This window comes from Equus caballus, chromosome 28 (genome assembly GCF_041296265.1).
Source record: "Equus caballus isolate H_3958 breed thoroughbred chromosome 28, TB-T2T, whole genome shotgun sequence".
NCBI lineage: Eukaryota > Metazoa > Chordata > Mammalia > Perissodactyla > Equidae > Equus > Equus caballus.
The window spans coordinates 20759460-20776390 of record NC_091711.1 but is presented as its reverse complement, the minus strand read 5'-3'; the positions used below and the strand labels follow the sequence as shown (position 1 = coordinate 20776390).

The following is a 16931-nucleotide window of genomic DNA, read 5'->3' as shown; positions in this document are numbered from 1 at the left end:
GCACATGTGAACAACAAATTTAAGCATCATGATCTCTTGTCTAGATGGTCGAAATAGCCTCCTTACTGGTCTCCCTCTTCCGCTCCAGTTATGCCTCATTCTATTCTCAACACAGTGGCCACAATGATCCTGTTACAATGTAAGGTGGATGATGTCACTTCTGTGCTCAAAACTCTCCAATGGCTCCCCGTTTCACTCAGAGTAGAAGCCTCATAAGGACTGATATGTTTCCAATCTCACCTCCTTCTCTTCTCCTCTTGACTCTATCTGCTGCAGCTACACTGGCCTCCCCTTGCTGTGCTTTAAACATTCTAGAAAGTTCTTCCCTGAACTGATGACCTTTATCTGACTTCCCTGTTTAGTTTTCTATTAAACACTTACCACTAACTAACCTCTCTCTCTATTTTACCTGTTTATAGCATTGATTGATTGCCTTCCTCTGCTAGAAGGTCAGTTGCAATGGGACAAGGATTTTTTTTTGTTGGCTTAGTTGGTTGCTGTAGCCCTAGTGCCTGAGCCTGGCACGTAGAAGCCCTCAGAAATGTCTGTTCAGTTAGTTCTGAATGACTGAACAAATGGGTGCCATTAGAAGTGAATTAATGGGATCTCTTAGTATTAGTTCATGCACATGATTATTTATCCATCCAATAAATATTGGTTAAGCACACAATATGAGCCAGCGTTACACTAACTGTTAGGCATAGAGCTAGAAAGAAGACAGACATGGCCCTGCCCTCTTGGAGCTTATGGTCTTAGCGTTATAAGAATTGCACTGAGTAGAGATTCCTAATTGTGGAAAGGTGAAATATTTTTCTTTTCATAATACTTAAGTATGAACTTTATTTGAAGTTTTCAGCAACTCTACTCATGTTCTAAAAACTTTAAAAAATTATTTTATTTTCCGTTAGTATTTTCCAAAAATATTTGAGGTAGAATTAGAAAATTATATTCTAACTTCCTTTAAATCCGTGAAAGAAAAGAGTTCTAAACACTCCCCTCAGTGATTGGACTTCATGTCTTAAATATTTCTTCTTACCCTAATGATCAAAGGAAATCACATTTAAAATCGCATATGATAACTTTCAGATATACTTCAATGCATAATGACTTACCAAAATGTTACTTAAGCTTCTACCTAGTTTTAATTCCGTATTTAATTTCATGATATTTGATGTAGGTCTCTTCACAAAACAACATTATCTTAGAGTTTGCAATCTTGTTAACCTCCTGTGATTAGAAAAGATATTGCAAACTTCCCACTTCATTACTGTGAGCTCTCGCTCAGATTTTAAAAGTTATTACCAGATTTAATTTGAATGTTTTTCCTTCTCTGATTATAAGAGAGTACGCTATTAAGGTTTATTCAATCAGGTAAGTCAGTATCATGTAGGTTTTTAAACGATTCTTAATTAATTCACCTTTCGATTTGAATTTGTTCAAAATAGTTTCACAGTTGCTTAGTAGTTTTGATTTAAAAAAATGACCATTCTTCTGCCAGTCTGCTGCAGAGTATGATTTCAGTAAGACTCCTGCATGGTATTTTGTCTGTGAAGGCATTGCATCAGGTTGCATTGGTCACACTGAATTTGCCATGTTAAGTGCAAGTAAGACAAGCTTATCCCATGCAAAGGAAACCATCACAGCTCAGAGTAATCAAGCGGGAGTTTTGAAATTACTCTTTTTCTGATCACAAGAGGTTAATGAAATTGTAAACTCTAAGATAATGTTACTTTGTGAAGAGACCTGGGTCAAATTATCATGGGTAATTCTCAAATAGAATTAAAATTAGGTAGAAGGAAGTTCCAGTTGATTGCAATCTGGCCAATCTCAAAGCTATAATGATCAGATGTTTCACATTTACTAGGGTTATATGTTGTCCTTGCGTGGGTATCATTGAAATTAAGGCCTATGTTTGGGAAACGTATGACAGTTCAACAACATCTTCTGTCTATTTGCTTAATGAGTGAGAAGCCAGATGCACCAAAGAAGTGAATGGAAAAAGAATGAAAGGTCTAATTTGTTAAAAACAGGTATTAATGATGAAAATTGGTAACACAAAATTTTGCATGGTAAAAGTTTTTTTTCTGTAAGTAAATTGGAGAAGTAAAAGATTGAATCAGAAACATTTTATTTAGTTCCAAGATCCAGTCTGAGTTTAAATTTGATTTTATTCTATTCCTATAGAAGTACAAGACAGATAATTCTTCCTCAAGAAATATCATAGAAATTGCCATTTCAAAATAAAACTTTCACAAAGAGCAATAACTTTTACTCAGAAGATTGTCAGGTAGAACATAAATTTGAAAAGCCCAAGAAAAGGAAATCTTTCTTTCGTAATATCTTCTTGAAAAGATTCCAGATAGCCTTAAAAAAAGTTTCCTACACTGGGGCTGGCCCCGTGGCCGAGTGGTTAAGTTCGCGCGCTCCGCTGCAGGCGGCCCAGTGTTTCGTTGGTTCGAATCCTGGGCGCGGACATGGCACTGCTCGTCAGACCACGCTGAGGCAGCGTCCCACATGCCACAACTAGAAGAACCCACAACGAAGAATACACAACTATGTACCCGGGGGCTTTGGGGAGAAAAAGGAAAAAATAAAATCTTTAAAAAAAAAAAAAAAAGTTTCCTACACTGACTTTAGCTGTAATGAGAAGAAAATCAGAAAACTCTTCGAAATCCTTTAGTGACTAGTACTTTCATTTTTAATAGCTCTCATCATAATTCCATTGTATTCAACAAGCATCTACCAAATGCTTGGTATGTGATAGGTGCTGAGAACACAAAGATGAATTTACCCTGATCCTGGATTCAAGGAATTCACAATTTAATGAGAGTCATAAGCATATACAAGGAGGAAGCAAAAATTTATTGACTACAGAACTATCTGCTAGACCTTTTGCTGGGGCATTTACATACTTTATTACTTTTAATCCCTATGGAAAAGTTATGAGGTAGATATTATACTGAATAGCCATTTGATCCCTTAAGAACTTGAGGGTAAGCCAGTGAGTGGGGGAGCTAGAATTCAGTGCTCAGTCTATCTGCCTCCAAGTCTCTGATTCTTTCCACCCTAGGATGCTGAAAAGAGATGTATAAATACACATACACAAACAAATACATATATTTATATACACATACATAAGTGTATACATATATTTATATACACACATATAAACACACATATGTATGAGTCATACATACGTATACATGGGCAACTTCGTTATCCAAATCACATACTTTTTTATATTTAAAAAGTTTTAAAATTAAAAGTTAGTTTTCTAGAGTAGTTTTAGATTCAGAGCAAAATTGAGGAAAAGGTACAGAAATTTCCCATATATGCCCTGCCCCCACACATGGATAATCTTCCCCATTATCAACATCCCCACCAGAGTGGTACGTTTGTTGCAATTGATGAACCTACATTGATATGTCATAATCTCCTAAAGGCCATAGTTTACATTAGGGTTCACTCTTAGGGTTGTACATTGTATGGGTTTGGATAAATGTATAATGACATGTGTCCACCATTATGGAATCGTACAGAGTATTTTCACTGCTTTAAAAGTCCTCTGTACTTTGCTTCTTCATCCCTCCCTCCCCAATCCCTGGCAAGCACTGATCTTTTTACTGTCTCCATAGTCTTGCCTTTTCCAGAATGTCATATAGTCCAAATTCTATAGTATGTAACCTTTTCAGATCAGCTTCTTTTACTTAGTAATATGCATTTAAGTTTCTCCATGTATTTTCAGAGCTTTCTAGTCCATTTCCTTTTAGCAGTGAATAATATTCCATTATCTGGATCTTTCACAGTTTATCCATACATTCACGTACTAGAGGACATCTTGGCTGCCTCCAGATTTTGGCAATTATAAATAAAGCTGCTATAAACATCCATGTGCAGGTTTCTGTGTGGACATAAATTTTCAGCTCCTTTGGGTAAATATCAAGGAGCATGATTGTTGGATCATATGGAAATCAAATGCATTTTTGATGTGTTGTCCAAGTGGTGGGTAACTAGAGCCTATAATTCTTTGTTTTAAATTGGAAAAATAGTGCATCCCATTTCTCCAAATAATGCTGTAACAGTTAAAATACTTATATAACAAGCTCTAAGGGATTTTTTGAATGATATAAAGGATTTATAAAATCAATGCTCTAATTTATTACTTTAAAAAATCTTTTTAAAAAGAAGATATAAAGACGTTTTTATCCAAAGGAAAGCTGTTGATTACAGTGTACTTGGAATACTAAAGTTTTTTCTGCAAAATTAACTTTATTGAGAATAATAAATTAAAAGCTTATTTATAAAAGGCCACCTGAAATATTCATGTCCAGTGAAATTAGTCCATCTAATTATATGTTCTTAGCTCTAAGACAATGAAAATATTGCCACAGGAGATTTTCTAAAACTTTATGTGATGTGAAATATAATTAAATTAGCTCATTTAATCTTACCATTCTCTGTGAACTTCAATCCTAATAGGCTATGTTAGGTATTTGCCAGAATTAATGTGTTCTCTGCTGTTTTGACATTGTTCTTCATCTTAGAGCCATTTTGATGCAAAAGGAGTACTAATCAGTAGTTTAAAATGCTTCTGCTGATTTTCTTCTCAGATATAATCTAGAAACTAACACATCATGGTATTACCAAATAAATTTTTTGGAGTTTGTTTTTGCAATAAAATTTTCATAATATCACCAAAAACCTGGAATTTTAATATTTAAGGAATAGCAAATGCACTCAGATAATAGCATCTTTGTATATTTTTTGTCTGCATTCTGGTAGCTACTGTCTTGTTGGCCCATGTTTATGTATCTAACTTTGTTTCACCAACCAGATTGGAAGTATTTTGAAGATAAGGTGAGTGTAGTATTCTTTCCCACAGCCATTAGCGAGCTGATATGGCCTCGTGGAGACTGAAATGGAGCCCTCAGAAATCCACTTATTTAGTTTACCAGCATGTTACAATTGTGATATGCTTTGAAACTTCAGTCCTCTCACTGTGTCTGAGACATATGTTGAGTGTTCATAAGCCAATGCAGTGTACAGATTTGGCGATCTGTCTTTATGTCATAAAGGGAAGACTGATTGGCCTTACCTCTCCCATGTGATTGACCCTTTCAGGGGCAATCAGCTTCTCTCTATTCCTGGTATCTTCAACTCCTCTTCCCTCACTGTCCTCAACCAATGGGCCACTAAGTTGTGTCTTTTGTATCTCTTAAATATCTCATGGAGTATGACACTTCTCCCATGATGTCTGCCCTTAGTTCATTATGAGACCTATTGTGGGTATAGGGCCTTGGTCAGATGGTTCTCTTGCCACCTTGGGTGGGAACATTCCCATCTGTCCACTTCCATGATAGGTCCTGGCACATTACAGGTATTGAACAAACACCTGAATAATGCTGTATTTTTATGAAAAGTAAGATGCTAGTCTCAAAGTAAATCAGTGAATATTTATTGAACACCCATGCTGTGTGGAGCTATGAGGAGGTCTAAGATACTAGATTCTTAAAATGAAAATGATGACCCAAGTAACAATAAAATAGAGTTACCTGATAACCAGGTATACAAAAATACAAGCAACACCACAAGGTGGTCTATCACGAATTACTAGATTTGTTATATAGCACATGATTGCTAACAGTTCAGAGGAGAAATTGGCCATTGAGGCCAGCGTGATTAGCAAAGACTATGCAGAAGAAGAGAGATGTAAGCCTGGTATTAGAGAGAAGGTTGACTTTGTGTGAGTGGAGAAGTCATCCAAGATGGAAGGGAAGAAACAAAGAAGGAGCAGGATGAGGAGAAAGTAGTCTGATCTCCTAGAGTAGAGTGTTCCTGTAGAATACTGTTCTTCACTTTTTTAAGGTTATGGATACTCGTAAGAATTTGATAAATATTTTGAATTCCCCTCCAAAAAATGACCACATGAAAATAAATGCAAAATTTCCTATACATTTTTAGGGGTTTATGTACATGTAGCCAACACATGGACCCCAGAAGGGGTCTCAGTGGGGTTCATAAATCCCTCCACTTAAGAACCACATTTCAAGAGAGATTAGTGGGAAGAGATCTTTGGAGTGTGTAGGTTTTGAAGGGCCTTAGATAAAAGACTAAATAGAAGCAAAGGGAAAAAGTGGAAAGATAATTCAATTTTGATTCAGAAATTGCTTTTTCCTCTTTGACCTTTTTATCTACAGAATAAAGACAATGATCATACTTCCTAGATTGTTGAGATGCTTAATGGTGATAGTGATGTAGAAAGTGCACTAAACAGACTGCGTGTATTTATTCTACAGGGAAGAATAAAAGCCTGAAGATTTTTGATTAATGAATAACATGATTAAAATGGGGTTTTAGAAGAGAAACTTGTTGGCAGTCTGCACTATGGAGTGAAAGGAAAACAAACTGTTACTGCTGAGTGTGAAAGAGGGGGAAATACTGATGTTGAGAACGAGACGAGAAGGCCATAAACAACACTCTCAGTATGGGTAAGAGCAAGACTTTTTTATAGGGAAGAAATGTCACATGAAGAGGAGTTATCACTTAAGAATATTTCTTCCTTTAAGAGGTCACTTTTCACAGGAACTTACTCCCACTTAGTAATTTAGAAATGCATGATTGCAATCATTATAAAGGTTCACTTAAAATATTCAGGAAATAACTGTGACTGCATTTGGTAGACTACATGATGGACTTGTTGAGGGAATAGAAGCCTCTTTTGGAGAGTTTCACACTAGATTACATAGAAAGGAGAGTTAGAATGATGTTCCCAAGTAAGCATCAGCTTGATTCCTATGTGGAACAACTGGCTTCTTTTTGCTCCTCTCATCCTTAACATCTCCCTTAAAGCTCTTAAGGGAGATCGGTCCCAATTGGTCTACAGATCCTAAACAACTAGTGGGTCTGTTTTCTCTATGTTTCTACTACACTTAATTCAGACTTTTTATCTTTCTACTTGGCTATTCCATCAGCTTTTTATTCCATCTCTGCCTCCAGGCCTTTCTCCATTTAATACATTCCCTGCAGTATAGCCAGAATGCTCTTTCTAAAATGCAAATATGATCTTATCTCTCTCCTGCTTTAAACTCTTCACTGACTCCTTAAGTCCTGCAGGATCAAGTTCAGAGTCTTTAGCATGGTTTACAATCACCCTCAACGTACTTCCCCAGACTTATCTCCAATCATTCCCATCCACACGCTCAACCTCTACGTGCCAGGCTGTTCTGGAGGCTGCCATCTCTGCTGAGAGGCCATTGCTCTTTTTCTTTGCACATGATTTTCACTCATTCTGCTTTAAATTTAATTGTAATTTGAGATACATGAGCAAAGATTAATCACACAAGCCATATTACAAGTTTGTCCCTGCTTTGCCCCTCATGGAAAACTGTGATACTTTCCAGGGGCAGCAACTCGACAATCCGTATTTCTGATGCTTCTCTTTCTTTTGTTCTTTCTTTATCTATGTATCTATCTATGTATCTATCTATCTATGTATCTATGTATCTATCTATCTATCTATCTATCTATCACTTTTCTGATTTTTAAAATTTAGACATTATATCAAAATACTACTGTAGAAAGTTAGAATTTAGCTCCCTTGACCTCTCTTTCTGCCATGTTGGTTTATCCTCTAAATTGGGAACAACTCTTATATGTCTCCTCAGTTTTTCCTGGTGCTGTCCACCTCCCAGACTGTGCTACTGCTCCCAGGAGATAACCAGTCATTTGCTCTGGGAATGTTGGTTTCTTCCTCTTGGCTGCCAGCAGCACAGCTGGGCCAAATAATCTAATGCCCCAAATTTCTGGCTCTTCCTACCACTTGTGGACTCAGATGAAGCTCCAATCCTCAGAATGTGAGATTCAGCATCCTTAATGGCTGCAGGAGGGGCCAAATGACCCAACTCAGAAATGAAGGAGAATTATACCTGTGGGTGAATTTTGACTAACGAGAGAAAAGCATGTAACAAATGGCCTTTACTGTTTCTCATCCTTTTTGCTTTGCTTTGTTTATTCCTGTCTCTCATTTACCTGGATTAGCACCTCCCCAATAAAGTCTCAATATTTTAATCGTTTTATCAGACTCTGTTTTACTACAGTGCTAAAGGCTAGGACAACTTTCCCTTTCATATGTGTGTGTGTGTATCACAATTTTTAGTTAGCTTAATAGTCAGAATTTAAACTGTTATGTCTCTATAAATTCTACATATCCCAGCAAAACCAACAGGCATGATTGTACTTTTTTCCCCCTAATGCTTTTTGTTTTTCCTGGAGTTTAAAATTGCATGGGTTTTTTTTGTTGTTGTTGTTGTTCTCTTAATTTCCTATGCCACTACAGAAATCTTCTCAAAGTGTAAAAGTTCTCTTAATATAATCAAAAGTGTTAGGTAATCTAACAGTTCTCCTTTTGTCTTTGAGATTTCTACTGCAGTCCTGTATTCGCTTGTTCCAATTTGAACTGGTTGTCCCTTGATGCTTGACACTATTCTCCGAAGCCTCTTTGTGTGTTTCTTGTTTATACTCTCTATTTTCTGGATCCAAATGCTTTCCCTTTTCTTGGTTTACAACCTCATGTTGGTAAAGCACATCCTCCAGTAGTTTCTTGAGAAAGGTACATGGGAGGTAATTTATTTTTAAACCTTAAATGCCTGAGAAGATCTTTATTTAACCTTCATATTCAAATGGTAATTTATTTGGATATGGAATTTTTGATTGGAAATAAAATTTTATCTGAATTTTAAAAGCCTCCCCACTTTTTTGGTATATTGCATCACTACCAAGAAGTTTAACACCAGCCTAATTCCCAGTTCTTCATATACAACCAGTTATTTTCTCATAGGAAGTTTAGTATCTTCTTCTAAATCCCTAAGATTTTGGATTTTATAATGTTGTGTCTTGCAGTGGGTCTTATTTTATTTATTAGCAAGGTACCATACGTGAATTTGTAAATTGGGGTTCTTAAGTTCTAAGAAATTTTCTTGAATTATTTCTTTGATAGTTTTATACTCCCTATTTTCTTGATTATTTCGCTCGTCAATAAACATCTTTGTTATATTTGTAAGTTCTTTTAAGTTCTTGGGATATAGCAGCAAACACAAAGACTAAAAATCCTGTTCTTGTGGAGTGTACATTCTAATGGTTGAGACAGAAGGGTTAAATAAGTAAAATAGAAAGTTTGTTAGGTAGTGATAAATGCTAAGGAAAAAAAAGTAAAGCCAGGAAGGGAGTTAAGATTTGGTGGGGGGTGGGTTGTGTGTTTTACAATTTTAGATGCAGTGACCAGAAAAGTCTTCACCGAGAGAGTGAGGTTTGAGTAAAGACTACAAGAAGTAAGAAAGTTAGCCAGGTAGAACTCTGCGGGAAAAACCTTCCAGGTAGAAGAAATATCAAGTTCAAAGTACAGATGCATTTAAGGAATAGTAAGGAAGCCAGGGTGACTATAGTGAAGGAAGCAAATGAGCCAGTGGGAGGGGATGAGGTTAAAGGCAATTGAGGCCTGAATTATGCCAAGGCCTTGTGGATAGGAAGGGAGCCACTGGGGAGTTTTGAGCAGAGGGCTAACACTATCTGACATATGTCTTAATGGGATCACTTTGGCCGGTGTGCCGATAGTGTGAAGAAGGGCAAAGGTAGAAGCAAGGGTACCATTCAGGAGGCTGTTGCAACCTAGCAGAAGAGACGTAAGAGTCCTGTTCCAGGGTGGTGGCAGGGGGACTGTGAGATGTAGTTGAATTCTTCACATGTTTTGAAGGTAAAGGTGTCATGATTTGCTGACAGAACATATCTGAGGTGTGAGATAAAAGGGAAGGAAGATGACTCACGGTTTTGGTATGAGCCTAAAAAAAGATGTTGCCAAAAACTGAAAAAGGGAAAAGTACAAAAGGAGAAGGTTGTGTTTATCTTTATTTTGTTTTAGAGGGGAAGGAAAATGTAAGCTGAAAGTTTGGAATTGGGCATTGGAAGTGTGGGATGCTGCTTACACATTCAAATCGAGATGTAAATTGGCTGATTGACATTTAGATCTGCATGTTGAGGAAAGGTGTGTGGGCTGGAGATACAGGTGTGGAAGCCATGAGCATATGGGTGGTCTAGGGGCTGTAGATTATAAAGAGAAGACATCCAAAGGCTGAGTCTGGAGGCACTGCCCGTATTTAGAGATCAGGGCATTGAGTAAGAAACACCAGGAGACACTGAGAGGAAGTAGCCAGAAAGTAGGAGAAGTGTAGGCGTGTGTGGAGTTCCACAAGCCCAGCAGAGTTTTCCAAGGAGGAGGGAGTGATCTGCTCTGTCAGGTGCTGCTGATAAGCCAAAGTAAGAGCAAGACTGACATATGATCTTCTTTTTGGTGATCTTGTTAAAAGTAGTTTTAGTGGAATGTCAGGGGTGAAAATCAGATTGGAGTGGGTTAAGAGAGAAGGAGGGAAGGAACTGGAAATAGTGAGTGTAGACAACTCTTTTAAGGAATTTTGCCAAAAAGGGAAGATAAGAAATAAGATGGTAGCTGGAGCTCTATTCTATATTTTGGGAACTCGTATTACCCTGATGTTGAATATTCTGGGTTAATTCTCTTATTTTTCTTTCTTTTCTCTTCCATTTTCCAATTTTTTGTCTTCTTGTTCTACTTACTGGGAGAGTATTTGATTTTATCTTGAAACTCTTCTGTTGACTTTTTTACTGCTAGCATTTTAATCTCAAGAGCTCTTCTTTATTTTCTGATTGTTCATTTTTCATATGAATTGTGAGCTCTGTCTTTGCTTTTCTTTTACCATAAGTTCTGTTGAAGTATGTGAAAACTAATATATATTTTTTGCTAGAAATAAAGTATTTCAATTTTGGTCTAGTTAGCTTTTATTTTGTTTTTTCAAAAAATTATTAAAGGATATTTAAGACATGCAAAATGGTATAAAGGATAATACAACAAAATCCTTGTGCTTAAAATATAACATGTTTTTTAGTTTCCCAGTTTTGTTTTATAAAGTCTCATCCCATCTTCCTGAAGTCATGTATTTATTTATTTGTTTCAGAGCTGTGAGGTCTTTTTTGTTGTTGTTGAGGCAACATTGGTTTATAACATTATGTAAATTTCAGGCACATATCATTATATTTCAGTTTCTGTGTAGACCACATTATGTTCACCACCCAAAGACTAATTACCTTCTGTCACTGTACACACGTGCCCTGTCACCTCTTCCACCCTCATCCCTCCCCGCTTCCCCTCTGGTAACCACCAATCTAATCTCTAGGTCGATGTTTGTTTGTTATTATTGTTTTTCTAAATTATTTATTAAAGTTTTTTTCCCCTAAAGCTTTTTCCTGCTCACTCCATTGACCTCTATTTCTTCCAAGTCCAATCAACTCTCCTGATTTTTTCTCTTTGCGTTGGTCTGTCTTTCATGTTAGAGTGCTTCCTCAAATATTTGGAGATCTTTGCCTGTCCATGCATAGTTAAGAGTGCGGCCCTAAAAAGCCCACGAGGAGCTCTGTGTGCCAGGGTGGCACTGGCTGGCTTCCAGATTGCTATAGAGCTGGAACCTAGCTCTTTGCTTGTCTCCTCCTCGGACCATTCTGTTTTCCCAGAGAAGAATCTTGCAGTTTCCTGCCTGGAGGGGATAACTCCAGACTTGGGAAAGGGGCTCAAAGAGCCTCATAGATTTTCACTTCGTCTCCCATTTTCTGTATGACACCTTGCCTCTGACCTTAGCTGTGCTTGGGGTTTGAGTCAAGAGTCTCTCAAGTTCAGCTTTTTCTGGGAGTAAGCCTCTTGTCTTCTGCCTGAAGTTGGGAAGGGATAGATCACTAACCGTACAGATGGGTAGAAGAGGTGGGAGATGTCTAAAAGCTCCATGTAGATTTTTAACCAGTCCTGTTCTCAGCTCCAGTCTGTACATTGGCTCCCAGAGGTGCCTGTTGGTTCCAAAGTCTGAGACTTTTCTGTGTTGTATGGAGTCAATCCACTCAATGCACACTGGCATGCCCCCACTACAGGCAATCGATTTCAATCTTCTTCCCTCTGCTCAGCCACTCATCACCTCTGCAGCTTCTTTTCATTTCTCATTTCCTCACCAGTTCTCTTTGTTCTGTTGATTTTAAATTTGGGGGTTAAATATTTACTTTATATAATATTAAAGGGGTTACTAAGAGGTAAGCTTGTATGTTCAATGCTTCCTATTTACCTCTGATGTCACTTACTAATAATTACATTACTTGTCATTCAGATGTGGCCATCCCTGAGAAGACATCCCCAGACTGAGAGCCCATCACTCCTTGGAGCTTTGACACCACTCATAGTGAGTCTCCTATGTTATCCATAGCTTTGTCTTTTTATTGGACTGTAAGCTCTAGGAGGGCAAGGACAATGATTTACTCATCCTTGAATCTCCAAAACCCAGCATAGAGTTGAATGAATGGATATCTGCAGAATTTACCCAACTGGTCTTTTTGCAAATATCTGCTGTGGGTTATAAGAGCAACATGCACAAGGGTACAAGAGTGGATAAGCAAAATTTTACCACAGAAAAATGGCTTTACTGTTTAATAGCTCTGTGAGGCTGAGCAAATTACTTACCTTCTTTAGGTCTTATCTCCTTAGATTCATGATAGTAATGCCTACTAGGTAGCGTTTGTGGGGGGAGAATTGAGTGCTTTAATATGTGTAAACCACTTAGCAAAGTGGCTGGTTCATTATAAGCACTCAATTCACTATTATTACTTTACTTTAAAAAATAATTTTTGGCGTACATTTTTAGAGAAGGTACAAGTTTTTTCCTGCTCCCCCCCCCCAAGGAATTGTTATAACCTATGAATGTTTTTGATAAAATGTTAAGAGTTAGGCCAGGAGAGGGAAGAGTCTCTGTTTGAAGCCCTGGGAAGAGGAGACCCACCTGGGAGTTGATCTGGCCTCCAGAGTGAGCTCTTCTTGCTCCATTCTCCCCTCTATCTCTAGGGAGATGAGTTCTCCTTTCCCTCTCCTCCCATCGGAGCATTCTGGGAGGTTTCACTTTTCTTTCTTCTGGAGATTAGTCTTACAAGGGCAGATATTTCCTGGTTTGTGATTCAGCTTTGCTTGTTTGGAAAAAATTTAGAAGTAAAAAGAAAGAATAATAATTTTAAAAAAGGCATTGGGTATGCTAAAGTGTAGAATAAAGTGCTTTTCAAACCACATTAAGCATGGGAATTTCATTTTTTTTTAAACTCTTCATTTTTGAGAGGGAAGGAGGGGCAGAGCTTGTGGCATTGACTAAGAAGAAAATACATGTAATCCCTGAAAACTTGTAGAAATTTTTAAGGATGATATTTACTTTGATGCTTATAGTAAACTGTGGAATAGTATTAGTGGAAAAGAGTGGAACCTAACTCAAGTGTTGAAATTGGGTAATTTATTCATTTAACTTTTTTGGTGGGGGACTGGAAACTGGGAATATGGTGGCGAATAAAATACACATGGTTCCTGCTGTCGCTGAACCTAGAGACTAATGGCGAAACAGTCTTTAAGTAAAACTCTGAATATATAATTGTAAAGTATGGGGCATTTGAGAGAGATTATCAGGAATTGGGAGAAAGGGAACTGGTAATTTAGATTGAGATAGGAGAAGACTTTTCTTATGAAAGGATATTTAAGCTGAAGTATAAAGGTTGAATAGAAGTCATCCATGTGAACATTGAGGGGAAGAACATTCCAGAACACTTTGAGCAGGAAATACTTGGTGAGTTTGGCAGGTGTAGAGTACTGTTGGGGTGGTGTTTATTGTCAGGAGAGGATGGTAGAGTATGAGTCTGCAGAAGCCCATGAGGACCAGAAACATACACAGCCTTGAGAATCATATTAAGGACATTCTATGTTATTCTAAAGTCTTTGAGGAGCCATTGAATGATCTTAGCCAAGAAATAATTCTATTTAGTTTAAATGAAAGATTATATTGGGGACTCGTGCAATGGCACAGCGGTTAAGTTTGCATGTTCTGCTTTGGCGGCCTGGGGTTTGCCAGTTTGGATCCCTGGTGCAGACCTACGCAATGCTTGTCAATCCATGCTGTAACAGGCATCCCACATACAAAGTAGGGGAAGATGGGCATGGGTGTTAGCTCAGGGCCAGTCTTCCTCAGCAAAAAGAGTAGGATTGGCAGCAGATGTTAGCTCAGGGCTAATCTTCCTCAAAAAAAAAAGTGAAAACCTACAAAAAAACAAAATAAACAAAACATTTTTTTTAAAAAAGATTATATTGGCTACTATAAGAAGATGTGTTTGGAGAGACGCAAGAGCAGCTCTTGAGAAGAGGTAGGGGACTAATGCTGTGGTCTTGCAGGCCAAGGTGTAATCAGTGGAAATGGAGAAAAGTGGTTGCATTTGAGATTCATTTGTGAAGGAGATCAACCAGACTCCTTGACTGATTAGATATGGGGAAGTGAGGGATGGGAGGTGTCATAAATAACTTCTAGATTTCAGGGGGCAACTGAGAGGAAGAAGAGATTTGAGAAAAGTATCGAGAGTCAGGGAAGAAACAGCATAGTATAATTTTTAGAGCAGTTAATAAGTAATTATTTTCTTTCTGTTAACCAATTCTTCAAGTTCTAAATCGTGTCTTGTCTTCATGAAAACATCTCTGACCATCTGAGACAGAAATCAGTTGGCTCTCTTCGGCCATCTTCTGACGCACTTGTCACTCAACTCAGTTTGCACAGGCTGTCCCTTATCCTGCTTATCTTCTTGTGTGATGCTGCTTCTCTCTAGGCCTAGATTTTATACTCAGTGGCAGGGGATGCTTTCTTATACTTGAGTTCCCCAAGTCATAGAGTTTATATACAGCGAGTTCTCAATAAAGATTTTTTGACTACTTAATAATTGGAAATAATATCATTTTGAGAGAAATTTTGAAAAGGACATGTTATTGTTAGTGATTTCTTCTCTCATATTCTGTTCATAGAGAAAAAAATAGATCATATGTGTAATCTAATTTCTGAAATGTCTTTGTGAGGAGTGTCTATAAAGAACTACAGAATAATTTTTGGTGGCTACAATTGTTTGTACTATATAAGTTTAATAGAGAGGTTGAGGGAATTCAGTGCATTTGACACTGTTCTTCTCATGAATTAGAGATGCTGGTTGCATTTGGAAGAACGTGGTGGTGGTGGTGATGAGAGGACAGGCTGAGAGGGACTCAGTAAAATACATACCAGATGTGGTCCTGTGTAATATATGAAAAGTGTTGCAACCTTAGAGGCCCCAAAAAGCTCTCTAAAATGTTGCCCACAGTGGTGCTATCCACACCCCCCTACCTTCGATGCCACATGGTTAATGATGAAAGTAGGACAGTGCATACTGGCCCTGTGGATCTTTGATGGACTCCTTCTCCAATTGCTCCTTCATCTCGGACTGCAGCTTCTCACAGCTTCCTTTGTCCACGATCCTTTTTAGACATTTTAATGAGGGTGGGGACAGGATATCACTGCTACCACTTATCCATCAGCTCCTCGTGCTATTATTAATAGCTCAAAGCTCCTTGCTAATGTGAGCATTTATGTAGGAATAAAAGACATATTTACCAAACACCTAATGTATGGCAGGATTTGAGCTAGGCTGCATTGAAGACATAGATATGAAAACAAACCAAAAAATCTATGATCTCAAGGAGCGTGCAGTGGCAAAGCCAAGTGTGTACACAGGCATACAACTTATCACTGTGGAAATAGAGATTTCTTTTCCTATGGGAGACTTAGCTATCAGTGTTTAATGTGTTAGAATCAGGGAGACCTGGCTTAGCAACTTGACTTCTCCATATTGTACTATGTGATCTTGGGCAAGATACTTAAGTTCTCCAAGCCTTATTTGCATCAGTCCTAAAATGAAGATAGCAATACCTTCATTCTAGGGTTGTTGTAAGAATTAAATGAGAAATGAGATAATGTATTCAAAGATCATAGCATATGTATTCTACATGGTGAGTGCTTAATAAATCACATACATATACAAACATGAAGATCTATTCCACTTGTCTAACAAGTGCTTGCATATTCAATTGTGGCTCCAACCTTTCCTTTGCAAAGACAAGGTTGATGTTAATGATCTATTTCCGGGGGCTGACTCAGACCAGTTGGCCCAAGGACCCAGTATTTCTTCATAGCCCGTGCAGCTCCCTTCCACATTTAGCCTCTCGCCCACTCCACCCTTCCCTCTCCCTCCTAATTGCCTCCCACCCGCCCGCACAGGACTTTCCCTTTCTTCTACTCCAAATGATTATGCAAGAGTCAGGTTGCTCTTGAGAATATGTACTTTTAAGAGCAAACTTGAGAATAAATACTTGGTTATTTCAAAGCATGAAATGAGGCAACTTGTCTCTCGCTTCATCTATGAGTCAAGAAATTTATGGGCATGAGTTTCCATATCATCTTCTTTACTGATTTGAAATAAACTTGACAAATTGTTCACTGTTTCCTGGCTACAGCTTTCTTGTTTGTAAAACAGATGATTGTGAAATGAGAATGTTGGATTGCCTCTGATCACTGGAGCTGTGTTGTGGTGTGTGGCACTGGGAAAGTGGTAGAAAGGTCACTGTTAGAGAAATCAAGAGATCTGGGCTCTTGACTTCCCTAACAGAGTGATTTTAGATTGGAAATTAAAATGTGGGATGAAGAGGAAAGAACTGATTCTTCCAAAATATGTTGGCCCCAATCCACCTTATACTGGCAATATTTTCTCTCTTTCTTGTTTAGCCTGAAGGTGGGGAGGAATAAAAGAATGATCTGAGAAAGAGATGGGAAGAATGAAAATCAGAATATCAGGGTGTTCATGTTGGGGTTGGGGTGATCAGAGCAATTGTCAGTTTCTCTCCGGAAGTTTTCTCACATGGGCACCAAAAGCCATTGCCTTACTGATGTGTCTCCAAGAAGGACAATTTTCCAAAGTTGAAGAATAAATATTATATTAATGATTCACTAGAT

The 16931-nt window shown here is 37.9% G+C and overlaps 1 long non-coding RNA gene across 1 annotated transcript in view; it reads left to right on the top strand.

The window, feature by feature from the left end:
• Positions 1-16931, top strand: part of LOC138921278 (uncharacterized) — a 63834-nt gene that overhangs the window by 13841 nt on the left and 33062 nt on the right. Inside the window, exon 2 of the long non-coding RNA XR_011433726.1 lies at positions 12213-12284. This is a non-coding gene — a long non-coding RNA (uncharacterized lncRNA). The remainder of the gene's footprint in view (positions 1-12212; positions 12285-16931) is intronic.